The following is a 23,494-nucleotide window of genomic DNA, read 5'->3' on the forward strand; positions in this document are numbered from 1 at the left end:
TGTTTTTATTTCTTCCCTCTGAAATGTAATTCCATTTGCAAATTTCTCCTTGGTTACCTCTGTTGCTTGCTCAGTGTAAAATTTAAATAACGTTGCGGGATACACTACAAACTTGTAATATTCCTTGTTCAACTGCTATTTCTCTTTCAAGTCTTTCTACTCTTGCGAATGCAGCCTTGTTCCTGTAAAAAGTTCTAGATAACTTTTTGCTTTGTGTATTTTATCCCTGCTATCATCAGAATTTCAAAGAGTCTATACCAGTCATCATTGTCAACAGCTGGCTATAAATCTACAAATGCAATAAACACTCTTATATCAATAAATGGAGGTTTCCCTCTCTTAAGTCTATCTTCTACGATAATGGATGTGTTCGTCCACTTCTCTGGACCCAGACTGATCTCTATTATCAGCTTTTAACAGTCTTTCCATTCTTCTGCAAACAGTTCATCTCAGTATTTTGCAACTATGACTTATTAAACTGATGGTTTAGTAATATTCATATCTGTCAACATCTGCCATCTTTGGCATTGGAATTATTTTGTTGGAAGTCTGAGGGTATCCACCTGTCTCTTACCTCTTGCATACCAGGTGGAATAATTTTATCGTGGTATATCTCAATAACTCTGTGGGAATGTCTACTCTGTGTAGCATGTTTCAATTAAGGTCTTTCAGTGCTCTGTAAAATTCTTCACACAGGAGTATGTGTCCCGTCTCATCTTCATCTACTTCTTTTCCCCTCTCCATACTATTGTTTTCAAGTTTGTTACATTTTTGTTGTCTTTCTATACTGTGCAACAGAATAAAATGATAACTTTTTCATAACCCCATAATTGTGATGCATAAGTTTGAAATTTATCTCAAAGGTACCTACAACCTACCTCTGTAATGGCACAAAAGCATGGCGCCCTGTGACTTTACCCTCAGGCTTGATGATGCTTCAGACAGAAAGGTTTGTACTCATGTGAAAAAGAGTCCAGAACTCAGAAGTTTGAGACATGTAATGTGGGTTCATGATGTCACATTGTCACAAAATTTCACCACAGTTCTGCCCATTGCTACTGTGGATGTGTCACGCGATGAGAAGGTCATCACAGCCCCTCGTACCCACATTTCATCGCTCTTGCAATGGAGGTCAGAACCACAACACAGGCAGCTTGTATCAGAGGTGTGTGAAGCTGTTCTCTGCCTGCAAGCTACTTCACAAATTTTCTCTCTCAAGGCAAATTTTTAAAATTCTCAAAAAATATGGGTAGATACTACTGAAGGTTTTGCCAAACTGGGGGTTCTTAGAGGAGCCTTGTTCTATTCATGCATATGTCAATATCGCAACCCTTCATGATCATGCCACATGAGGGTGTGAAACAGGAGTGCAGAAAAAGGATACGAACCTTTGCCTCTTTGATTCATTGTAAAATTTTGTCAAATGGTTTTAAATGGTCACTCCGAAGGGATGCAATCATGCTTAATGGGGTTGCTAGCCCATGATGTCCTTAGAGAAGGGTTGAAGTGTTAGGAAGATATCAGCAGTATCAAAGATGGTCAAGAATGGCTTCGTGTTGGTCATCGCACTGTGAGGTCATCGCACTGTGAGGTCATCGCACTGTGAGGTCATCGCACTGTGAGGTCATCGCACTGTGAGGTCATCGCACTGTGAGGTCATCGCACTGTGAGGTCATCGCACTGTGAGGTCATCGCACTGTGAGGTCATCGCACTGTGAGGTCATCGCACTGTGAGGTCATCGCACTGTGAGGTCATCGCACTGTGAGGTCATCGCACTGTGAGGTCATCGCACTGTGAGGTCATCGCACTGTGAGGTCATCGCACTGTGAGGTCATCGCACTGTGAGGTCATCCCACTGTGAGGTCATCGCACTGTGAGCTGCCGTTTTAGACTGTAAAACGTGGGAATTAATGTCCCAAAACAAAGGGTTTCATTGATGCCCTTTATGCCACTCCCTAAGGACTTTTTGTGTCAGTTCTGAGCAGTAGTGTATCTGCAGTGTTTTTCTTGGTCCACTAATCAGGAAACCACATGATTTCAACAACACTGGATGTTGTGACTTCCACTGCAGAGATGTCAAAAGGAGGAGTGAAATGTGGGTAAGAGGGGCTGTGACAACCTTCCCAATGTATGACACATCCACAGTGGCATTTGGCAGAGTTGGTGTAGAATTAGGCACCAATGTGACATCATTAACCCACTTTACACGTCACATGAACTTCAGAGCTGTGGCTTTTTTCTTTTTCTTTTCATATGTAGACACCTTGTTCTTTGAAGCATTGTCATGCCAGTGGTGCTGTTGCAGGGTGCCACACTTCTGCACTATTACCTGGTTGGCCTTTTGCTGGTCACCAGTTCAAACCCAATCATCAGCAATTTATTGTTTATTGATTTTCAGTTCATTTCTTTTATGGCTGTACATTGGTGTCAGTAACAAATGTACTTTTAGTTCTGTGTGTTGTGCTTCATTGATGACCCTGCGTTCATGTTTGGGTCTAATTATGGTTTAAACACGACATTGTTTGCTGGGGAAGCTGGCTATTTCAAAACATTTACATCACGTTGACACCAATTAGGCAAAGTATAAGTCGCGCTTATGTGGTGAAGAACTGCGTGCAAGTAGTACATCTTTCCTAAGATCAATATATTCGAAAACAGCAGTAAGTCACTTGCGTATTGGGCATCAATCAGTGTTATGCAGAACCACTGGTCTGGACCTGACAAAATGGCTGAAAGGCCAGATACAACAGGGGGTGACATGTGTTTTGTAGATTATTCCTACTTGAATGGCGCAGCCGAACAGTGGTTTGAGAACAATGAAGAGAAGCTCTACAGCTGGAACAAATTCCAGTTGAACTGTAGAAAATGTGTAATGGCAATCCACAGCAAGTCTGCTTGGCTAAAGAACAATTTAAGAACAGAGCCCATCATCAAGGGGAAACTACACACTTGTACATACAGAATTTTTTGGTCATATGCCCCATCATAAATCTGAATATGACAGAAGCCAACAAAGTCTCACACCTGATGAAAGTAATTGCAGAAGACTTACCAAGTTCTTCTGAGAAAAGTTGTCACAACAGAAGAATATAAATTCTTCTGTCAGTGTCAGTGTCAGTGAATCAAAGAAATGTAGCCAAAAAAGTGTGACTAAATGACTGCCAAATGTGATCTCAAAGGCTGTTGTGCAAGACCACCATGAGATCTCCTCTTTCATAGGTCAGATGGTTAGAAAAGATGCACAGCAGTGTATAGCAGTTGTAAATGTTGGACTGAGTACATCAGAGGAATAGTAGTCATGAGTGATGATCCCATACAACATGAGGTCGTGCAGAATGTCGAGTAAGAAGTGTTACAATCTTTGGCATCAGTCTCCACATCTGGTTGAATGTGTTACGAAGAGTACACTGGGCCAATTTGAACGTATGTCACAACTGTCAAAAAGACAGTGCAGCATCAGGCCAACGTGTGTGCAACCAACTTCTCTGCCAAGTACAATGCCCCACAGAAAGCAGACATTTGGAGGATGAAGAACAACACACTGGTATGTTTTCACTGTGAGCACTTTCGACATGTATGCTACTGCAGAGGAAGAAGATCAGTGTTTAGTGAGTATTATGCCACAAGACGTCAACCATCACAATAGCCCTATTCGTGCCAGTTAACTGCAGACAATTGTAGTTGACCTGTGGGATGTAGGCTATCTCTGTACTCTGAATGAGCTCACTTTCTAAAATGCTATTGCTGTTCCCTGTAGCCATGTAGATAACAGTTGTTCACATAGCCATTGATTTCAGGAGGAGGTGACCATCTGTGGAGGTGAGGCTGCCTCAGGTGTAAATCCCCCATGGATGACAGTCATCAAGTTCTTTTTCTGTAATGTCGTAAGCTTATCACCACCAGTGAAAAAGGAATGTGTTCGGTGATACAAAAGCAATTGTGCTGAAGGTTGCAAATGGGAAATATGTCCAGCCAACAGGAACACGTATTGCAAGACTAATTATCAATAACAGAATGGAGCTTTTTGAATTTGTCATTTTAACAGTCTGTAGTCAAAAAAGTTATTCTCAGGTGGGACTTCTTGCAAGTATCAAAAGCACTCATAGGGTGTGGAATACTGACTAAGCTATTCCATGAAGCACGTATAACAAAGATTGCTCTTGGCAGCTGTTTACCATTGGAGATTTTATCCCGCTGTCATCAGAAACACATGTTCCAGTTGTCAGTCTATATGCCAGCAGTGATCATAATCATTGTAGGTGGTCAAGGAGAACTTTGTAACACTAATTTTCATGAGTAGCCACAACTTGTCCCTAAAGGTATGTGCATACTGACAGCTGAAGCAGTCCAGGTAGGGCAGCTTAAAGTCATTGACAAGGAATTGTATTTTGCTGCTGTTGAACTGCCATAAGGATCTGGTATGACTTTTGCTTTCAAATCATGAATGGACAAAAGACAGACCAAGCAGCCCATGGCAAAACACTGTATCAATCTAGGGATTGTCCACCAACTAGCCAGTGCTCATAGAGGGTGTCACTGGCTGAACTAAAAATAATCCAATAGGAAGTGGAGATGATGATGGAAGATGACACCATTCAATCTTGAGAATATCCTTGGTCGTCATCTGTGATCCATGTGAAGAAGAAAAATGGCACATGGTGTTTCTGCATTTACTTCCTCCTACTTTACAAAATCAGGGAACAAGGAGGTGTTTTCCATTCTGTGCATTGATGACACCCTACACTGCTTGAAACGAGCAAAGCATTTCTCAGTTACGGACATGCATACTGGCTACTGGTAAGTTGAGGCTGAAAAGGCTGATCGGGGGAAGACTGCCTTCATAACTCCTGATGACCCCTGAGTTTAAAGTTATGCCATTTTGATTGTGTAATGTGCCAGCCATCTTCGAACAGAACATGTGATAAACAACTTGCTTCAACATGTTCAATGGACATCTTGTGTTTGCTATTTGGTGCTGTTTTTCTTTAAGAATCTAAGCCTCCTCACAACCATGTTGAAATGTGTTCGGACTGAAGATCTCTGTCTGAATCAGAAAAAAATGCCTCTTTGTCACCAAAGAAGTAAAAATCTTGGGTCACCTAGTGAATGGTGATGGAGTTCATTGTGGTCCAGATAAAGTAAGAGCAGGCACAGATTTTCCAACCCCTTATCACATTCATAATATGTAAAGTTTTCTAGGAACATGCTCATACTATCGGCTATTTATAAAGGGCTCCAACACAAAGGTATGACGCTTGCAACTACTGGAGGGAGACTCAGCATTTCCCTGGGATGAGGTGCAACAAAAATATTTCCTTATCCTTAAGGAGGTTTTAACATCTCCATTGCTAGCATTGTATGATGAGAATGCCGAGACTAAACATAACAATGACGTTATCAGTTTTGGAATAGAGGTAGTTCTAGTATAAATTCATAAAGGTGCTGAAAATGTGACAGCTTATGCTTCCTGAGTACTCTCAAAGTCTGAAATGAACTACTTTACAACTGAAAAAGAGTGCCTTGTAGTTGTTTGGGCCATTAACAAGTTCTGACCATTTTTATTATATAAACCATTCACTGTTGTATCTGATTGTGCAAAAGTTTTCCAGTTGTGAAAGAATAACTGCCTACAGCCACAGATGAATGACCTCACAAAACGTTTTAATTAGATGCTGGCAAATTGATGTGCATTGGTGTTGAACAGAGAGACTGTGTAGAGGCTGAAATGACAATGGGTATGCTTTTCCCATTTTAATGGGATTATATTCAGGTTGACTACATGATACACATAATCACCAAGACCAAAGAAACAAAACAGCTGGCTCAAATAAGGGCCCTGGGCCCTGGATGCTCGTTCTGGGAGGGGGTGGGGGTGGGGGGGGGGGGGCAGGGCAGGTGGAGGACTAAGAGCACTACAATGCCAAGCACTGACCAGTAAGGTACAACCTGTGAGACTAATGTCAAGCACTGACCAGCGAGATAAAACCTGTGAGACTTGGTTTGGGTTTTTATTGCTGTGCGGAAAGTAGAACTATCGGAAAAATTAGTAAAACCCTATGTAGGGTCATATTATATCCTTCGTTGCCTGTTGGACATCATCAAGTATTAACTGTATTTTTCTTACTTGTCACTTCTTCTTCCGTGTGTTTTTGCTTTTAGGAAGCTTTAATTGTCGAGTGCTATTAATAGTTCCATAGATTTAGTGTTTGTTTTGAATACAGTCAGAGAGAGTCCCTTTAGTCAACCATAGTGCCAGTAGTGCTAGTGTTTGTTTTCAATACAGTCCAGAGACAGGTAGTGCTATTTTCATTGTTTTCTACAAGAAGTGGCTAGCAACCACAGTTTAGTGAATAAACAGTCGCCTTTAGTGAATTAGCAGTCTAGTTAAAGGTTGATTTACTCTCTTCAGTAAATTGATTCCTTAGGATGGATAGGATGTGTGACTGCTGTGTACGGACGCAGGGGGAGTTGGCCACTGTTCGCGAACAGCTGAGCGTGTTGATGGCCGTGGTCAGCCGTCTTCAGGCTGCTGCCTCGGAGTGTAGCGGCAGAGGGGAATCTGGTGCGTTGCAAGGTACACCCCAGGTGTTACATGCTTCACCCACTGTCCCTGCTGTCGAGACATCTTCGCGGGTACTGGGCGCGGTTGGGCCACCCTCTCCCCAAGGGGAGTGGCGGGTTCAGCGGCGTTCGCGGCGCACGAAGCGGAGGGTAAATGTGGAGGCTGGCCGTGTGGCATCGCCCGCTCTGCCTGTGAGTGGACATGTGGCTGCTCCTTCAGCAAGGTCCGAGCAGGCACACGGGGGGAGGGGTTTATTAGTTATTGGGAGCTCCAACGTTAGGCGGGTGATGGAGCCCCTTAGGGAAATAGCAGGAAGGTCGGGGAAGAAGGCCAGTGTTCACTCTGTCTGCTTGCCGGGGGGTCTCATCAGAGATGTGGAGGAGGCCCTACCGGCAGCGACAGAGAGCACTGGGTGCACCCGACTGCAAATTGTTGCTCATGTCGGCACCAATGACTCCTGCCGTCTGGGTTCAGAGGTTATTCTCAGTTCGTACAGGCGGTTGGCGGAATTGGTGAAGGCGGAAAGCCTCGCTCGCGGGGTGAAATCAGAGCTAACTATTTGTAGTATCGTTCCCAGAACCAATCGCGGTCCTCTGGTTTGGAGCCGAGTGGAAGGCCTAAACCAGAGGCTCAGACGATTCTGCGGAGATCTGGGGTGCAAATTTCTCGACCTCCGCCATCGGGTGGAGAAATGTAGGGTCGCCCTGAATAGGTCAGGCGTGCACTACACGCCGGAAGCGGCTACAAGGGTAGCGGAGTACGTGTGGAGTGCACATGTGGGTTTTTTAGGTTAGAGAATCCCCTCCCTAGGCCCAACAAGACGCCTCCTGAGACGCGGCAAGGTAGGAGTAGGCAAAATGCAACAGGGAATAACAATATTAATGTGCTAATAGTAAACTGCAGGAGAGTCTACAGAAAGGTCCCAGAACTGCTCTCATTAATAAATGGTCACAACGCCCATATAGTACTAGGGACAGAACGTTGGCTGAAACCAGACGTAAACAGTAATGAAATCCTAAACTCAGATTGGAATGTATACCGCAGAGACAGGCTGGACAGTGAAGGGGGAGGTGTGTTTATAGCGATAAGAAGTGCAATAGTATCGAAGGAAATTGACGGAGATCCGAAATGTGAAATGATTTGGGTGAGGGTCACGGTTAAAGCAGGCTCAGACATGGTAATTGGATGTCTCTATAGGCCCCCTGGCTCAGCAGCTGTTGTGGCTGAGCACCTGAAGGATAATTTGGAAAAGATTTCGAGTAGATTTCCCCACCATGTTATAGTTCTGGGTGGAGATTTTAATTTGCCGGATATAGACTGGGAGACTCAGAGGTTCATAACGGGTGGCAGGGACAAAGAATCCAGTGAAATTTTTTTAAGTGCTTTATCTGAAAACTACCTTGAGCAGTTAAACAGAGAACCGACTCGTGGCGATAACATTAGACCTTCTGGTGACAAACAGACCCGAACTATTTGAAAAAGTTAACGCAGAACAGGGAATCAGCGATCATAAAGCGGTTATGGCATCGATGATTTCAGCCGTAAATAGGAATATTAAAAAGGGTAGGAAGATTTTTCTGTTTAGAAAAAGTGACAAAAAGCAGATTTCAGAGTACCTGTTGGCTCAACTCAAAAGTTTTGTCTCAAGTACAGATAGTGTTGAGGGTCAGTGGACAAAGTTCAAAACCGTCGTACATTATGCGTTAGATGAGTATGTGCCAAGCAAGATCGTAAGAGATGGAAAAGAGCCACCGTGGTACAACAACCGAGTTAGAAAACTGCTGCGGAAGCAAAGGGAACTTCACAGTAAACATAAACATAGCCAAAGCCTTGCAGACAAACAGAATTACGCGAAGCGAAATGTAGTGTGAGGAGGGCTATGCGAGAGGTGTTCAATGAATTCGAAAGTAAAGTTCTATGTACTGACTTGGCAGAAAATCCTAAGAAATTTTGGTCTTATGTCAAAGCGGTAGGTGGATCAAAACAAAATGTCCAGACACTCTGTGACCAAAATGGTACTGAAACAGAGGATGTCTTTTTCCAAAGTTGTTTCACAGAGGAAGATTGCACTGAAGTTCCTTCTCTAGATTGTCGCACAGATGACAAAATGGTAGATATCGAAATAGACGACAGAGGGATAGAGAAACAATTAAAATCGCTCAAAAGAGGAAAGGCCTCTGGACCTGATGGGATACCAGTTCAATTTTACACAGAGTACGCGAAGGAACTTGCCCCCCTTCTTGCAGCGGTGTACGGTAGGTCTCTAGAAGAGCGTAGCGTTCCAAAGGATTGGAAAAGGGCACAGGTCATCCCCGTTTTCAAGAAGGGACGTCGAACAGATGTGCAGAACTATAGACCTATATCTCTAACGTCAATCAGTTGTAGAATTTTGGAACACGAATTGTGTTAGAGTATAATGACTTTTCTCGAGACTAGAAATCTACTCTGTAGGAATCAGCATGGGTTTTGAAAAAGACTGTCATGTGAAACCCAGCTCGCGCTATTCGTCCACGAGACTCAGAGGGCCATAGACACGGGTTCACAGGTAGATGCCGTGTTTCTTGACTTCCGCAAGGCGTTCGATACAGTTCCCCACAGTCGTTTAATGAACAAAGTAAGAGCATATGGACTATCAGACCAATTGTGTGATTGGATTGAGGAGTTCCTAGATAACAGGACGCAGCATGTCATTCTCAATGGAGAGAAGTCTTCCGAAGTAAGAGTGATTTCAGGTGTGCCGCAGGGGAGTGTCATAGGACCATTGCTATTCACAATATACATAAATGACCTGGTGGATGACATCGGAAGTTCACTGAGGCTTTTTGCAGATGATGCTGTGGTGTATCGAGAGGTTGTAACAATGGAAAATTGTACTGAAATGCAGGAGGATCTGCAGCGAATTGATGCATGGTGCAGGGAATGGCAATTGAATCTCAATGTAGACAAGTGTAATGTGCTGCGAATACACAGAAAGATAGATACTTTATCATTTAGCTACAAAATAGCAGGTCAGCAACTGGAAGCAGTTAATACCATAAATTATCTGGGAGCACGCATTAGGAGTGATTTAAAATGGAATGATCATATAATGTTGATCGTCGGTAAAGCAGATGCCAGACTGAGATTCACTGGAAGAATCTTAAGGAAATGCAATCCGAAAACAAAGGAAGTAGGTTACAGTACGCTTGTTCGCCCACTGCTTGAATACTGCTCAGCAGTGTGGGATCCGTACCAGATAGGGTTGATAGAAGATATAGAGAAGATCCAACGGAGAGCAGCGCGCTCCGTTACAGGATCATTTAGTAATCGCGAAAGCATTACGGAGATGATAGATAAACTCCAGTGGAAGACTCTGCAGGAGAGACGCTCAGTAGCTCGGTACTGGCTTTTGTCAAAGTTTCGAGAACACACCTTCACCGAAGAGTCAAGCAGTATATTGCTCCCTCCTACGTATATCTCGCGAAGAGACCATGAGGATAAAATCAGAGAGATTAGAGCCCACACAGAGGCATACCGACAATCCTTCTTTCCACGAACAATACGAGACTGGAATAGAAGGGAGAACCGATAGAGGTACTCAAGGTATCCTCCGCCACACATCGTCAGGTGGCTTGCGGAGTATGGATGTAGATGTAGATATGAAGTGGAGGATTAAGACTCCTTGTCAAGAAGTTAAAAGCCCAGAGACTTTGCCCATGTCGTTTGCATGAAGCCGTTCGACAGCTCGGAAGTGCAGATCGATAGTGGGTGGTTCAAGGAAACTGAAAATCCATTCAACAATTGCAAAGCTTTGATGGGAGGGACTATATATGATGCTCGTCATAGTGAAGATGATGTAGCAATATGTCTAGAATCTGAGGACCCACCAGTGCTGCCATACAGAGGGCCATTGACAAGATCTAGATCCAGGATATTGTAGTCAGCTCTTATGAGTTCTGAATTGGTGGGTCACTTTTTCTTCAGGAGAGGGAGCAGTGTCACGAGCTATTGCGCAAGCAGTGTGGCATGCTGCGGGTCACCAGTTCAAATCTGACCATCAGGAATTATTTGTTAATTAGTATTCATTGTTTCTGTAATGTTAATTGAAATATATTAGGTTTACAATGTTTGTATATTATGGAATATTTAACGTTAGTGTAGATACCAACATTCTGGGATATTCTATGTTTGGATAAGTAGCTGCGCCCACTGTCCAAGAGTTCAGTTCTACTCTTGATGTATGTTGGTGTTTGTAATAAATGTGCTTCCATTTCTAAGTGTTATATTTCATTAACAACCCTGCCTTTGGGTTTGGTTTCAATGTGACCATATCCCTTCCATCTTGCAGCTTTCTCTTATTGATCTAGTACTGGCCTGTCATCAGAGTCCTTGATATTCACACTACTGCTTCTCTTCTCCAGAGCTTTCTTTAATTTCCCTGCAGGTCATATGCCTTTACCACATTCATGTTGCATCTATCATCTTGTGATGGCAAGACATGCTCTGGTCTCTAGTTGTAATAGAGTAACCATGCATGCGAGGTTGTCATTTGAAATATGCAGACCAATCACATCTCATGATTTTTCTGAAATCTACTACCTCTGTGTCTTCATAGATGTCCCTTTGCTGCAGTGGAAGTGCTCGGTCGCGGCCTTGTACAGGTGGCAGAGGCAGTACTGTAATGGTGATACTTAGAGGAAATTCTTAACTACTTGGCTTGCGGCAAAGGGCACAGAGTTGGACTTTTTTAAGGGATGCCATTTAATGAATTCTGTGCTTGTAATCACATCATAGTTCACTGTACACTTAATACATTGCATGAGATATTTGTTATAAATAATTCTGCAATTATGGACAGGTGACACTGTAATTACTTGTATCGCACATATACGGTGACACTGTTGTTTCAGTCAATTTCAGCCTTAGAAATTTTGTGTTACTATATATAATGGAGCATTGCTCAGCCTATAGCAAGCTTCTGAGGTGGATGTTGTCACATTGTCACTGTATGCAGACCATAGGCTATGTTCAGTTATTTCACAATTTTATGAAGTCTTAGATACCTGTTTTATGACATAAACATTATAATGTATGTTTCTACAGCTTTGCATTTCTCCTCTAGCCATTCCTGCTCTGTCATTTGGCACTTTCTGTCAGTCTCATTTTTTCGAAGTATGTATTCCCTTTTTCCCGCACTATTTGCTGAATTTATGTTTATTCTTCCTTTCTCAGGTAAATTAAAGATCTTGCATGTTATGAAAGGTTTTGTTATGAGTCTTGTCTTTTTGCAAGTCTGCTTCCTCCACTATTTCATCTCTCAAAGCTACCCATTCATCTTTTATTGTATTCCTTTCCTCTGTTTCAGGCAATCGTTTAATAATGCTCATTCTAAAAACCCCCAACAATCAGGGGTTCTTTAAATTTATCCTGGCCCTTCTCTTTAATTTCCTACTTCTCTGCAATTTCTTCAGTTCTAATTTAATGTTCATCACCAATAAATTATGACCTGAATACATATCTGCCCATGAAAATGAAAATGTTTCACACTTAAAATCTTGTGACAGCATCCTCCTGAGTATTTACTGCCAGGAGATCTGAATGGTGGACTATTCTACCTATGAATTATTTTGTACAGGCAGGTGCCATCATTGAAGCATACAATAGATCTGCATGTCCACAGCTACTAAATGATGGTGTATCAAGACATGTCTGACATTGATGCTGCATTGAACAGCGCAGGTTCTTAAAGGTAGCTGGTGTTCTTCGAAGACACCCTGCTGCCACAACTATCCTACCACTAAGTCCTATGCTGATGTAACATGTGTTTCATCAGGTGTTTCATACACAAGGCCATTCAGATACCTCCACAGGAATAAAACAATTTGGGACAGATCAGGTGATTGTGGTGGCAATGCAGCAACTGGGAAAGATTGCCAGCAGATGTGCCCTAATTTGTCTGCTGAAATGCACAGTGGCTGCATCATGCAGAAGTCGAATGCGGCAACGAGTGGACATGAGAACGTCATTCAGCATATCTGGCAGGACGCAACAGGAATATGAGATAACATGTGACCATCAAGTTGGTCCAGGATGTACAGCCTAATTAAACGGTCTCTGACAATGCCAGCACACACGTTAAGGGTAAATTTGCCTTGTGAGATATGTGTACACTGATCAGCCAGAACATTATGACCACCTACCTAATAGCTGGTATGTCAACCTTTAGCATGGATAACAGTGGTGATGCCTCGTGGCATGGAAACATTGAGGCCTTCGTAGGTTGCTTGAGTGAGTTGGCACCACATCCGCGCCCCCCCACACACACACACAAGCCACCTCATTCCTGTAAATTCCATAGAAAGGGGTGATGAGCTCTGACACCATGTTGAATCACATCCCAGATGTGTTTGATTGGGTTCAGATCTGGCGAGTGGAGATGACCAGCACATCAATTATTGTTGAAAAATGCCACTGCAGCCAGGAAATGTGATCCTCTTGAAGGGGTGTACACCGTCTGCAACCAGTGTGTGTTACTCCTTGGCCATCATGGTACCACACATGAGCTCCACTGGACCCATGGATGCCCACATCAGTGTTCACCAGAGCATAATGGAGCATCTGCTAGCTCGTCTCTGTCCTGCAGTACAGGTATCAAGGAGCTGTTCCACTGGAAGATGACAGATTTGTGCCCTCCTATCGACATGATGAAGAAGATATCTGGATTTATCAGACCATGCAATGCTCTGCCACTAAACCAACATCCAGTGCAAACGTCCATGTGCCCATTTGAGTCGTAGTTGCCTATGTCATGGTGTCAACATTGGTACATGCATTGGTCAATGGCTGTGAAGGCCATAAAGTGTTCAGTGTACTGTGTGTTCAGACACACTTGTACTCTGCCCAGCATTAAAGTCTGATGTTAGTTTCACCACAGTTCACCACCTGTCCTGTTGTACCAGTCTGCCCAGCCTACACCATCCTACATCTCTAAAGAGGGATGGCCGCCCAACCCCATGACATGGCAACCCATCGACGTGGTTTCAAGTTGGTTTCGCCATGTGTTGAAGACACTAACCACAGCACTCTTAGAACACCCAACAAGTTGCAGTTTCTGAAATGCTTGTGCCTAACCTCTGGGCTATCAAATTCTGCCTTTGTTCGACACACGGACAGCACACTCGCTGCACTGTTTGCGTGTCTGACTGGCAGTAATTCCTCGCCATGTGATGCTACTGTTGCCACCTATGCAGGTTGTGGATGTTTATCACACTCTCGAGTGAAAACACAGCCTTATTGTTGAAATGGGCACTTCGTGTGAAACTTCGGTCTATAGCAGGTTCCTGCAGAAACCACTATGCAAATTCCATGCCTGGATGCATTGGAAATGAAATTGATTCAGCCCTTCATCACGTACAGTGCACCAGACAGATGGTTGGGGTACATTAGTGGCGCGGGATGCGCCTTGTGTACTTTTGACGGCATATGCTGCACCTTTTTGCCATGGCTGTGCCATAAATCAAATGCGTCTTGGCCATTTCGCATTACATGTAGTACTCCCAGTGTTTCCACAGGGTGAATTGCAACAGCTTCATGTGCTCCACCCGTGCTTGTATAGCAATGCCCTCTTGTGACCGTAGCACCCTTTCATGGCATTTGTGACCCCCCCCTTCCTCTCCCCCCCCCCCCCCCACCCCGATCATATGTGATTACTGATCCTTGTTGTATGCCCTGTGTGCCATGTCAGTTTTAAATGTTTTTTTAGAATCACTCTGTATATGGATACAACAAATTGAAATTTCAGCGTTACCCAGTTGTAAATATTGGGAGACGTTCAGAATAAAACTAGCAACCTGTGGCTCCCAAACAGTGACTTGAACGGCTTCAGTATGGTGGACAGTGTACATGCTGAGGCAGTATTGGTATTGTTGTTGGCATGAACTTGTCGTTGCCACATAAAAGTCAATTCGGTTCATTTGGTTTGGAGCCATGTGGAAGGCCTCAATTAAAGGCTTTTGTGGTCTCTGTGAATCGATGGATTCATTGCAGAGGGTACGGATAGAAAGTCTTGCTAAGTTCTTTTGAACACATTTTCTGAAAACTGTCTTGAGCAGCTAGTCCAACAGCCACATGCAACAGGAATATTTTAAACCTTGTAGCTACAGGCCTTAATCAATGACGTCAGTATAGAACAGGGATTAGTGACCAGGGTGTCATCATAGTGACTTTTGTTACTGAAGTTAATAAATCAATGAAGAAAGCTAATAGTGTGTGTTTGTGCTAGAAAGAGCATAAAGAAAGTTGTTAGCATCCCACTTAGACAATGAGTTGATGTCATTTAATTCTAAGACGGTGGTTGTAGAGGAATTGTGGGTGAAGTTCAGATGTATAATAAATCTTACTCTGAAGAAGTATGCATCAATTAAGTGGATTAAGGATGGAAAATATCTACAGTCATTTAACAACAAAATTTGAAAAATGCTGAGGAAGCTAAGGCTGTTGTGCTCTCAGTTCAAAAGAGAACACACATGATGACAGGCAATAGTTGATACCAATTGTGTGTCTTACAAAGATGTGTGATGCTTACAACTATCACCGTTGTACCTTAGCTATAGATCTTACCAAGAATCCGAGAAAATTCTGGTCCTCTGTGAAATCACTAACTGGTTCTAAGGCTTCTATCCGGTCAACCCTGGTGTGGTAATAGAAGATAGCAGAAGTAGAGCTGAAGTTGTAAATTTTGTATTTAAGAAATTTTTCATGTAGGAGAATCGTACAAACATACTATTCTTTCACCATCACACACAGCCACGATGTTAGTGTACACCTTTAGTAGTGTGTTGTTTGACACAGTTAAATTGAGTAAATGCCTAGGCACAACATTGCACAGCAATATGAAATGGAGTGAACAAGTAAGGATTGTAGTAGGAAAGGTGAACAGACAACTTTGGTTTATAGAGGGAATTTTAGGAAAGTGTGGTTCATCTTTAAAGGAGACCATATGTAGGACACTAATGCAGCCCATTGTTGAGTACTGTTGGGGTGTTTGGAATCCACACCAGATCGATTTAAATGAAATAATTGAAGCAGTTCAGAGTTAGACTGCTAGATTTCTTACTGGTAGATCCAAAGAACATGCAAGTGTTATGGAAATACTTTGGCAACTCAAATGGGAATCACTGAAGGGAAGACGATGTTCTTTACTAGGAGCACTATTGAAAAAATTTAGGGAACCACCATTTGAGGCTGACTACAGAATGGTTCTGCCGCTGCCGACATACATTTTGTGTAAGAACTGTGAGGAGGAGATTAGAGAGATTACAGATCGTACAGAGGCCTATAGACAGCCATTATTCCCTCGGTCTGTTTGCAAATAAAACAGGAAAGGAAATTACTCGTCGTGGTATGGAGTACCCTCTGCCATGCACCATATGGTGGCTTGTGGATTATGTAAGTAGATGGAGATGTAGAAAGGTAAATGTGTTGCTTTTAAGTTTAGAGTTACATTGTAAAAGAGGATGAACTTTACTTTAACTTTGTAATTGTGACCTACAGTAGTGGCTAAAGGAGAAGGTATCTTCATGGCTGTGGAATGGTGTTTTGATATGTGAAATTGGATGAAATATAAGGTAATTGTTAACTTTTGAAAGAAACATCCGATGTAATCAACTCCTTAACACTCCCGAAGTTCTAAACACTCGAGTGTGTCCAGAAGGGCATTTTGAATTACAGCTAGGGTGGTGTCAAGTGTTTGGGCATCATTACCACAAACTAATTTTTCTTGGAAAAAGAAGCATTGAAAATTTCAAGATTAAAATGATTGATAAGTTTAAGAATCCTGATGCTGTTACAGCTTAACCATGTTAATACATAGGATTTTGCTTACAGAACATCCACAGCTGATCTGCATGGTAAGATCGAAAATCTTCACTTCAGTTGTGACTTTAATTATATACATGACTTTTTATTTTTTGTTTATTTATTAATTTTTTTATTTGTTTATTTATTTATTTGGAAAATTGTATTCCCATCGGTTGGTGTACAAATTTAGTAGTTAGCTGCAAGGTGGTCACATGCAGTGGCCACCAGGCCACCAGACTGCAGTGTTAAGCAGGTGGACGGGACGCACTATACCATCATGTCCGCCTATTCCACAGTGCATTCTAGCATACACCTCATAGGTAACTATTAAATTTATACATCCAAATACAGGAATATAATTTCCCCAAAACTGGTCTTGTTTATAACGAAACAAAGTCACAACTGAATCAAATATTTTCAATCTCTTTATGTTGATACAATCACACACACGTTTATAACATCTTTTGGTTTGTGATGGAGATTCTTGCACACAAATAGGCAATCTGCGCGATTGAGTGACCTCTTGTACTGCTGTACAAAGTTGTAACTTCTTTCATCTCCAGAGATAATTGAATATCAAGTACTTGGAACACATGCTGCCATCCCAAGAGGGCACATCACACTGGATTCCTGTTGAGATATCCTTTACACAGCAGTCACAGTATCATCTTGCTTTTAAAACACTCTCACAGTGATAGCACATTCTGACCCACCCCATTGCTGCCTGATTACGAAAGGGCAATGTGTTCAAAACTACTGCATGTCTATTCCGATCGGCTGCCTGTACTGCAGTGTTGACAGCACTAATGTTCAAAATTTTCTGTATCCCTGTTTCACCAAGTACAAATCATTTCGTTTAAGGTAGAGATACCATTTAAGGTAACAGTATCTGTCCCTATAAACTTTTCGGAACCTCTATGTAGCAGTGGCTCATCTCCCATTAGGAGGCAGCAACACACACAACTGTTGCAGGGTTGTAAATGCAGCTGCTACTTGTATTCTGTTGATGATTATATCATTTTATCAGTATAGTTGTGTCTTTTAACTTGGGGCTAAACACCTCATTATTTGCACAGAGTTTTGTTATGCACTAACAGTCATACTTAACACTTCTGTTTAGAAATTGACCAATGATTTCATTCACAAAGTTCCATATGTATGTCAGTCTCCACTACTAGATGGACTGAGAGTGTATCCACTTTTCTCTTGCGCCACAAGTGTGATCTGAAATTGTTACCATTTCAATGGCTTTGACCATCTGAAAGTCCGCTTGTTCTTCACTAAAGAAAACTATCTTAGTGCACAGTTAAGATGGAGTGTCCTGCTGCATTTCCAAGTGCACTTCCTCAGCAGAGAATACAATAAGTTTCATGGTGAAACTAGTATTGTATCACTAATCACTGCCAATCTGATGATAGACTACTACTTATGATTTTCTGTTGGTTAAAAGAATATGACAAGTGTTTCTGCTTCCCAGGCACGTGCATTCATTGCTTGCCTTTCCATGGAATAGCTGTATAATGATAATTCATAAACAACTGTTCCTTTTGAGACCCCTGCAAGGACACACGCGATCACAATATTTTGTACCCTCGAGTACCATTGTAGAACTGGATGTGTCCCAAGTAAATATTTTCCCTCAAGAGTTCATATTAATCACAATTCTGGTGTTTTAGCAGCTCCAGGTTAAATTTTTGTGTTAACAGGCTGCAAGAAAGCCTGAATTTCAGCAAACCTTTTTATAGTGTAACTAAGAACAACAATTCTGGTACAGTATACACTGCCAGAGCTAAGAGTCGGCAGCCTAACCCGACTATGTATTCTTTAATCACATCTTATATTACTTTTTTCTGTTTGATGAAGAACTACAACCATTTCTGCAAGAAATGTGACTTGACCAAATGCATAATTCTCATGCATCTTGATACTCTGAAGTGTCCTTTAAAGCAATGTCTTGCATTGCCTTTAAATGGATAGTGCCTGAGCTACAGAAACTGTTCTTCACTTCCCTTAGTGCTCACTAGGTATGACTCTCAAACCTTTTGTAATTTAGGCATTTCATTGTGCATCTGCAAACTGTACCTGGTGGAACACAGCAAAGCTGCATTTCCTGCACATTTATGGTCTTTGTTTCTCCTTGTCCTCACAATAGATGAGACCCTGGGATCTGAGAAACCTGACCTTCCTTTGCAACCTATAACACTCTTTCTCCATGAGGAAGGACCATGAAAGTTCTGAAAACAGTTTTTTCCTACTTTAATTTTTTCTATCAGTATTACTCGATCTTTTCTTCATGAAATTAATTTCAGGCCAGCAAGTTAAGCAATAAGCCTTGCGAAAAATACAAGCTTGTGTGCTTATGTGTTGAGCAAAATTCAACAGGTTGATCGAAAAATGACTGAGGCAGCCCTTGGGAAATGATTTTACTGATATTGGAGTGTAGACAGTGTTCACCATTTGTTAAAATTTATACACAGTTTTAACTTGTTAATAATCATAACATGGGGAACTGTACTGAACATCTGTTGAACAGAATGGATTGTGCCTTGAGAATATAAACTTCAACAAAAGTAAAAGAAGGCTAATGTGGGCAGCAAAATACTGACGATGGCTGAAGTAGGGAGTACAGAAAATACAGAGTGGGGATAGCAAGAAAGACCAGTTTGAAGAAGAGAAACATGTCGACATTGAATATAAACATGTAAGTGTCAGCAAGTATTTTTCTGAAAGTATTTATTGGAAATGTATCTTTATGTGAAAGTGAAATATGGACTCTAAACAGTACAAACAAGAAGAGAGTAGAAGCTTTTTCAGTGGTATGGATAGACTGGATAACCAATGAAGAAGTAGTAGTGAAATGAACTGGGGAGAAAAGAGCTTTATAGCATAAGTTGGCTAAATTAAGAAATAGGTTGATAGGATACAAACTTAGGTGTTGGTAGAACAGTTAATTTGGCTTTGGAGGTAAGTCTCAGGTGTAAAAATTGTAAAGGGTGACCACAGCTTGACTACAGTTGTCATGTTCATATGGATGTAGTTTGCAGAAGAAATGAGAATGCTTACACAGTGGAGACTGATGTGAAGAGATGCATGAAACTAATCTTTGGACTGAAGACTACAACAAGAACAATAATAAAGATGTTGGTACCAAAGTGGATAGCCACCTGTGAACTACAATTTCCTCTGTGAACTGCATTTTTCAAACACAGTTAAAGTTGCTATAGGGGGAAAAAAATGCCTATTAAGTTATCGAGTCATTTAAACTGCAAATGCCCCATTTCATTTCTTAGTCAACTTCTGCCAAACAGCTAGTTGTTGTTGTTGTTGTTGTTGTTGTTGTGGTCTTCAGTCCTGAGACTGGTTCGATGCAGCTCTCCATGCTACTCTATCCTGTGCAAGCTTCTTCATCTCCCAGTACTTACTGCAACCTACATCCTTCTGAATCTGCTTAGTGTATTGATCTCTTGGTCTCCCTCTACGATTTTTACCCTCCACGCTGCCCTCCAATGCTAAATTTGTGATCCCTTGATGCCTCAAAACATGTCCTACCAACAGCTAGTACATGTTCAAATTGTTTCAGCGACATAGGCTTGAAAAACCCAAGTTATCTCTGAATATCTCTGAATATCTCTGAAGCTTTTCAGCACGATAATGTCATTAGATCTCCTTGTAAACCGCTTGTATCTTAATCTCATTAAGATCACTACCACTCTCCTAAATGGCTACATGTGCACGCATCTATTTTGATTGTAGGAGTTAGTCAACTGTGTTGTTTGCTTAATTAAAGAGAACAAGAACTAACTACCATGGCACAAGTTGGAGTCACACTGTGTATGAAAACTGAAACAGAAACTTGGCAGGAGTACCAGAGACTCAGCTGATGTGTTAAATGAAGAAGATAATTCAGAATATTCATGGCCACCTTCTCCTTCTGCACATGGAGGAAAATGATGTTTCATTCTACAGTGTGCTAAGATATGTGAATATTCAAGAAACTGGCCAAGCAATAAAATGGATAGTAAGACACACACTGTACTTCACTGCACAATTGCACCGCAAGAGGTTTTTTTCCCTACCTCTTAGGCATTAAATCAGTTTGTCAGTAAGGACAGGTGGTAGGGATATGAAATATTAAGCAGCAATGTGAAGAACACAATCACTCTGTTTTTCATATTGGGCTCATATGAAAAATTACATGATTGGACTTCATTTTGGACTTGGTTTCCTATATACAAGTCTGTAGTTAAATGATTACAACACCAGTGAGAAAACCTGTCTGTCTGTGGTTCTTTTAGCATATGAATAGAGATGCACCACATATTAGTGAATGTTGAAGGGTATTTCAGTTGTAGATAAGAGAGAAACTCAACAATTAATGTATTAAGTCCTGCACAGACATGTAATAAATAAAATACAAGCTTATGAAATATAGGAACAAACATGTGATTTGACTGAAGATTTATTAGCAAACAGAACTGATTATGTTGTTTGTAACAGTAAGCTATTGTCAGCAATGATAGTAGTATGTCTCAATGAAGTGTGAGAGAACTGTTACTATTCATGATATACTCATATACTGCATATCTGTCATAACAGTTGTCAGCTGCATATTCTCTGGTGTTTCGGAAAAATCTGCAATTTAATTTTTGCAGTATGTAGATGGAGTAAGCCCTTAACAAATACTGCTCATTACTGGTGTCATGCAATGTCTGGCATCAATTGAAAGCAACACTTTGCTTCTCATCACAAACAATAAGAAATTAAATGGAATTTTATGTGCTATTTCGATAGAGCATTTCCAAATTAGTCTAGTATGCACCGAGTTTAACAATTTGTGTTACCAGGGACTTCAAAACATGAAATAAAATTAACACTCCAGAAGTGACAGTTGCTCTGCTGCATGTCAATAGCAGACATGCTGCACGGTTCTGCCTGAAACATGAGGTGAGGCAAGTTGGGTAACGAATAAGTGTCAAACAAATACATTGAGGTGACAAAAGTCATGGGATAGTGATATGCATTTCTACAGATGGTGGTAAGATTGCGTACACAAGGTATAAAAGGGCAATGCATTGGCGGAGCTGTCATTTGTACTCAGGCGATTCTTGTGAAAAGGTTTCTGATATGATTATATCCACGTGATGGGAATTACTGGACTTTGAACATGAAATGGTAGTTGGAGCTAGAGACATGGGGCATTCCATTTTGGAAATCATTAGGGAATTCAGTATTCCAAGATCCACAGTGTCAAGAGTTTGCTGAGAATACCAAATTTCAGGCATTACGTGTAACCATAGACAGTACAGTGGCTGATGGCCTTCACGTAATGACAGAGACCAGTGGCATTTGTATAGAGTTGTCAGTGCTAACAGATAAGCAACACTGCCTGAAAAAATCACAGAAATCAATGTGAGACATACAACAAATGTATCCATTAGGACAATACATCAAAATTTGGCATGAATGTGCTATAGCAGCAGCAGACCGACGTGAGTGCCTTTTCTAGCAGGATGGCGTTGCCTGCAGCACCTCTATTGGGCTTGTGATAATATTGGTTGGATCCTAGATGACTGGAAAGCTGTGGTCTGGCCAGAGGAGTCCCAATTTCAGTTGGGAAGAGCTCATGATAGACTGAGTGTGTGGTGCAGACTGTATGAAACAGGGGACTGAAGTTTTCTACAATGCGCTGTACAAGGTGGTGGTGGTGGTGGTTCCTAATGGTGTGGGCTGTGTTTACATGGAATAGACTGGTCCTCTGGTCCAACTGAATGATCAGTGACTGGAAATGGATACGTTCAGCTACTTGGAACCATTTGTTCCCACACAATGATGGAATTTTTATGGATGGCACCATGTCACTGGGCCACAGTTGTTTGTGACTGGTATGAAGAACATGCTGTTCAATACGAGCAAATGAGTTGCTCATCTTGATCACCCAACATAAATCCCATTGAACATTTATGGGACATAATGGAAAGGGGTCATTCCATGTCAGTTCAACCAATTTGAGAAAATGTACCAGCTGATAGTCTCAGATTTGGCTGAAATTTAGCACACCAATGCTACCAAGTGTGGAACACTCATGTACAAAATTTTAAGTTCCCCTGCCAGTTATTTTCAGAATTATGGCTTGTGAAAGAAGGTGGCATGACCCGGAAATTGCAAGCCGCATCTGGCAATCTATCTCGGACCCAACTTCAGGTCTTAATAACTTTGGAATTATTCCGTACAGTCCAGTGAAATTTTTACAACCCAGTAACATCCACTTAGAGAACACATGCTATGAATCAAAACGCCAACAACATATTTCTGAGGGAAAATAAAAAATTCCAAAATGTGATTAAAAAATGTAATACGTTAAAAGTTACATATTGTAGGTGCCCTCTATGCCAAATATAATTCACTCAAAAAGGGTATACATTTTTTTTGTGGTAAGCTTAATGTGGCCTAAACACACAGAGAACTCATCTTGCCCATATAAGTCACACAAACAGAGTTACATGCACACAAAAATACAAAAATTTGAAAAATTACCGGAAAAACATGGATTTTCTAAGTGTGGTAGCACGAAAGGAACAAATGATATTCAACCCAAATTTCAAACACTGCATAAGTAGACCATAATATAATATGTGGCAAAATTTCAACTTGTTATTGCAAGGCATTTGTGTACAATAAAAGTTGACAGAGATGTATTTGGTTACGTTTCTTTTAACATGATTTAGCAAGGAATAGTGATGATGCAGACAGCTTGTTTCAGATAAAGCTGCAGCAATTATTGGGAACCATTAGGCAACTGAATTTTAAACAATGGTAGTTTTTAGGGACAGAATGAGTCATTGTTAGGCAAGAACAACAAAGAAAACAAGCAACCATTACAGGTTACTCATGTTTTTAAGATTCTAGTTCAGACTGGTCAGTACTGTTGTGGAAAGTCATTATGGAGGCAGAAGAGTGTACTAGTGGTGCTTTTGTTCAAACAAGTTGCAGTATTGGTAGAGCACAAGCATCTGAATGTCATAAATCAACATATGGAACAAAATGTGGCATTCGCTTTGTCCTGTATGATCTGGATGAATCGGACCAAGATTTGT

At 41.4% G+C, this 23,494-nt stretch overlaps 1 protein-coding gene across 3 annotated transcripts in view; it reads left to right on the forward strand.

Annotated features, from left to right (window-relative positions):
- The window catches only part of LOC124722958, a 192,789-nt gene that overhangs the window by 104,903 nt on the left and 64,392 nt on the right, over positions 1 to 23,494 (forward strand). The window lies entirely within an intron of this gene.

This window comes from Schistocerca piceifrons, chromosome X, assembly GCF_021461385.2.
Source record: "Schistocerca piceifrons isolate TAMUIC-IGC-003096 chromosome X, iqSchPice1.1, whole genome shotgun sequence".
In the NCBI taxonomy this organism is placed as follows: domain Eukaryota; kingdom Metazoa; phylum Arthropoda; class Insecta; order Orthoptera; family Acrididae; genus Schistocerca; species Schistocerca piceifrons.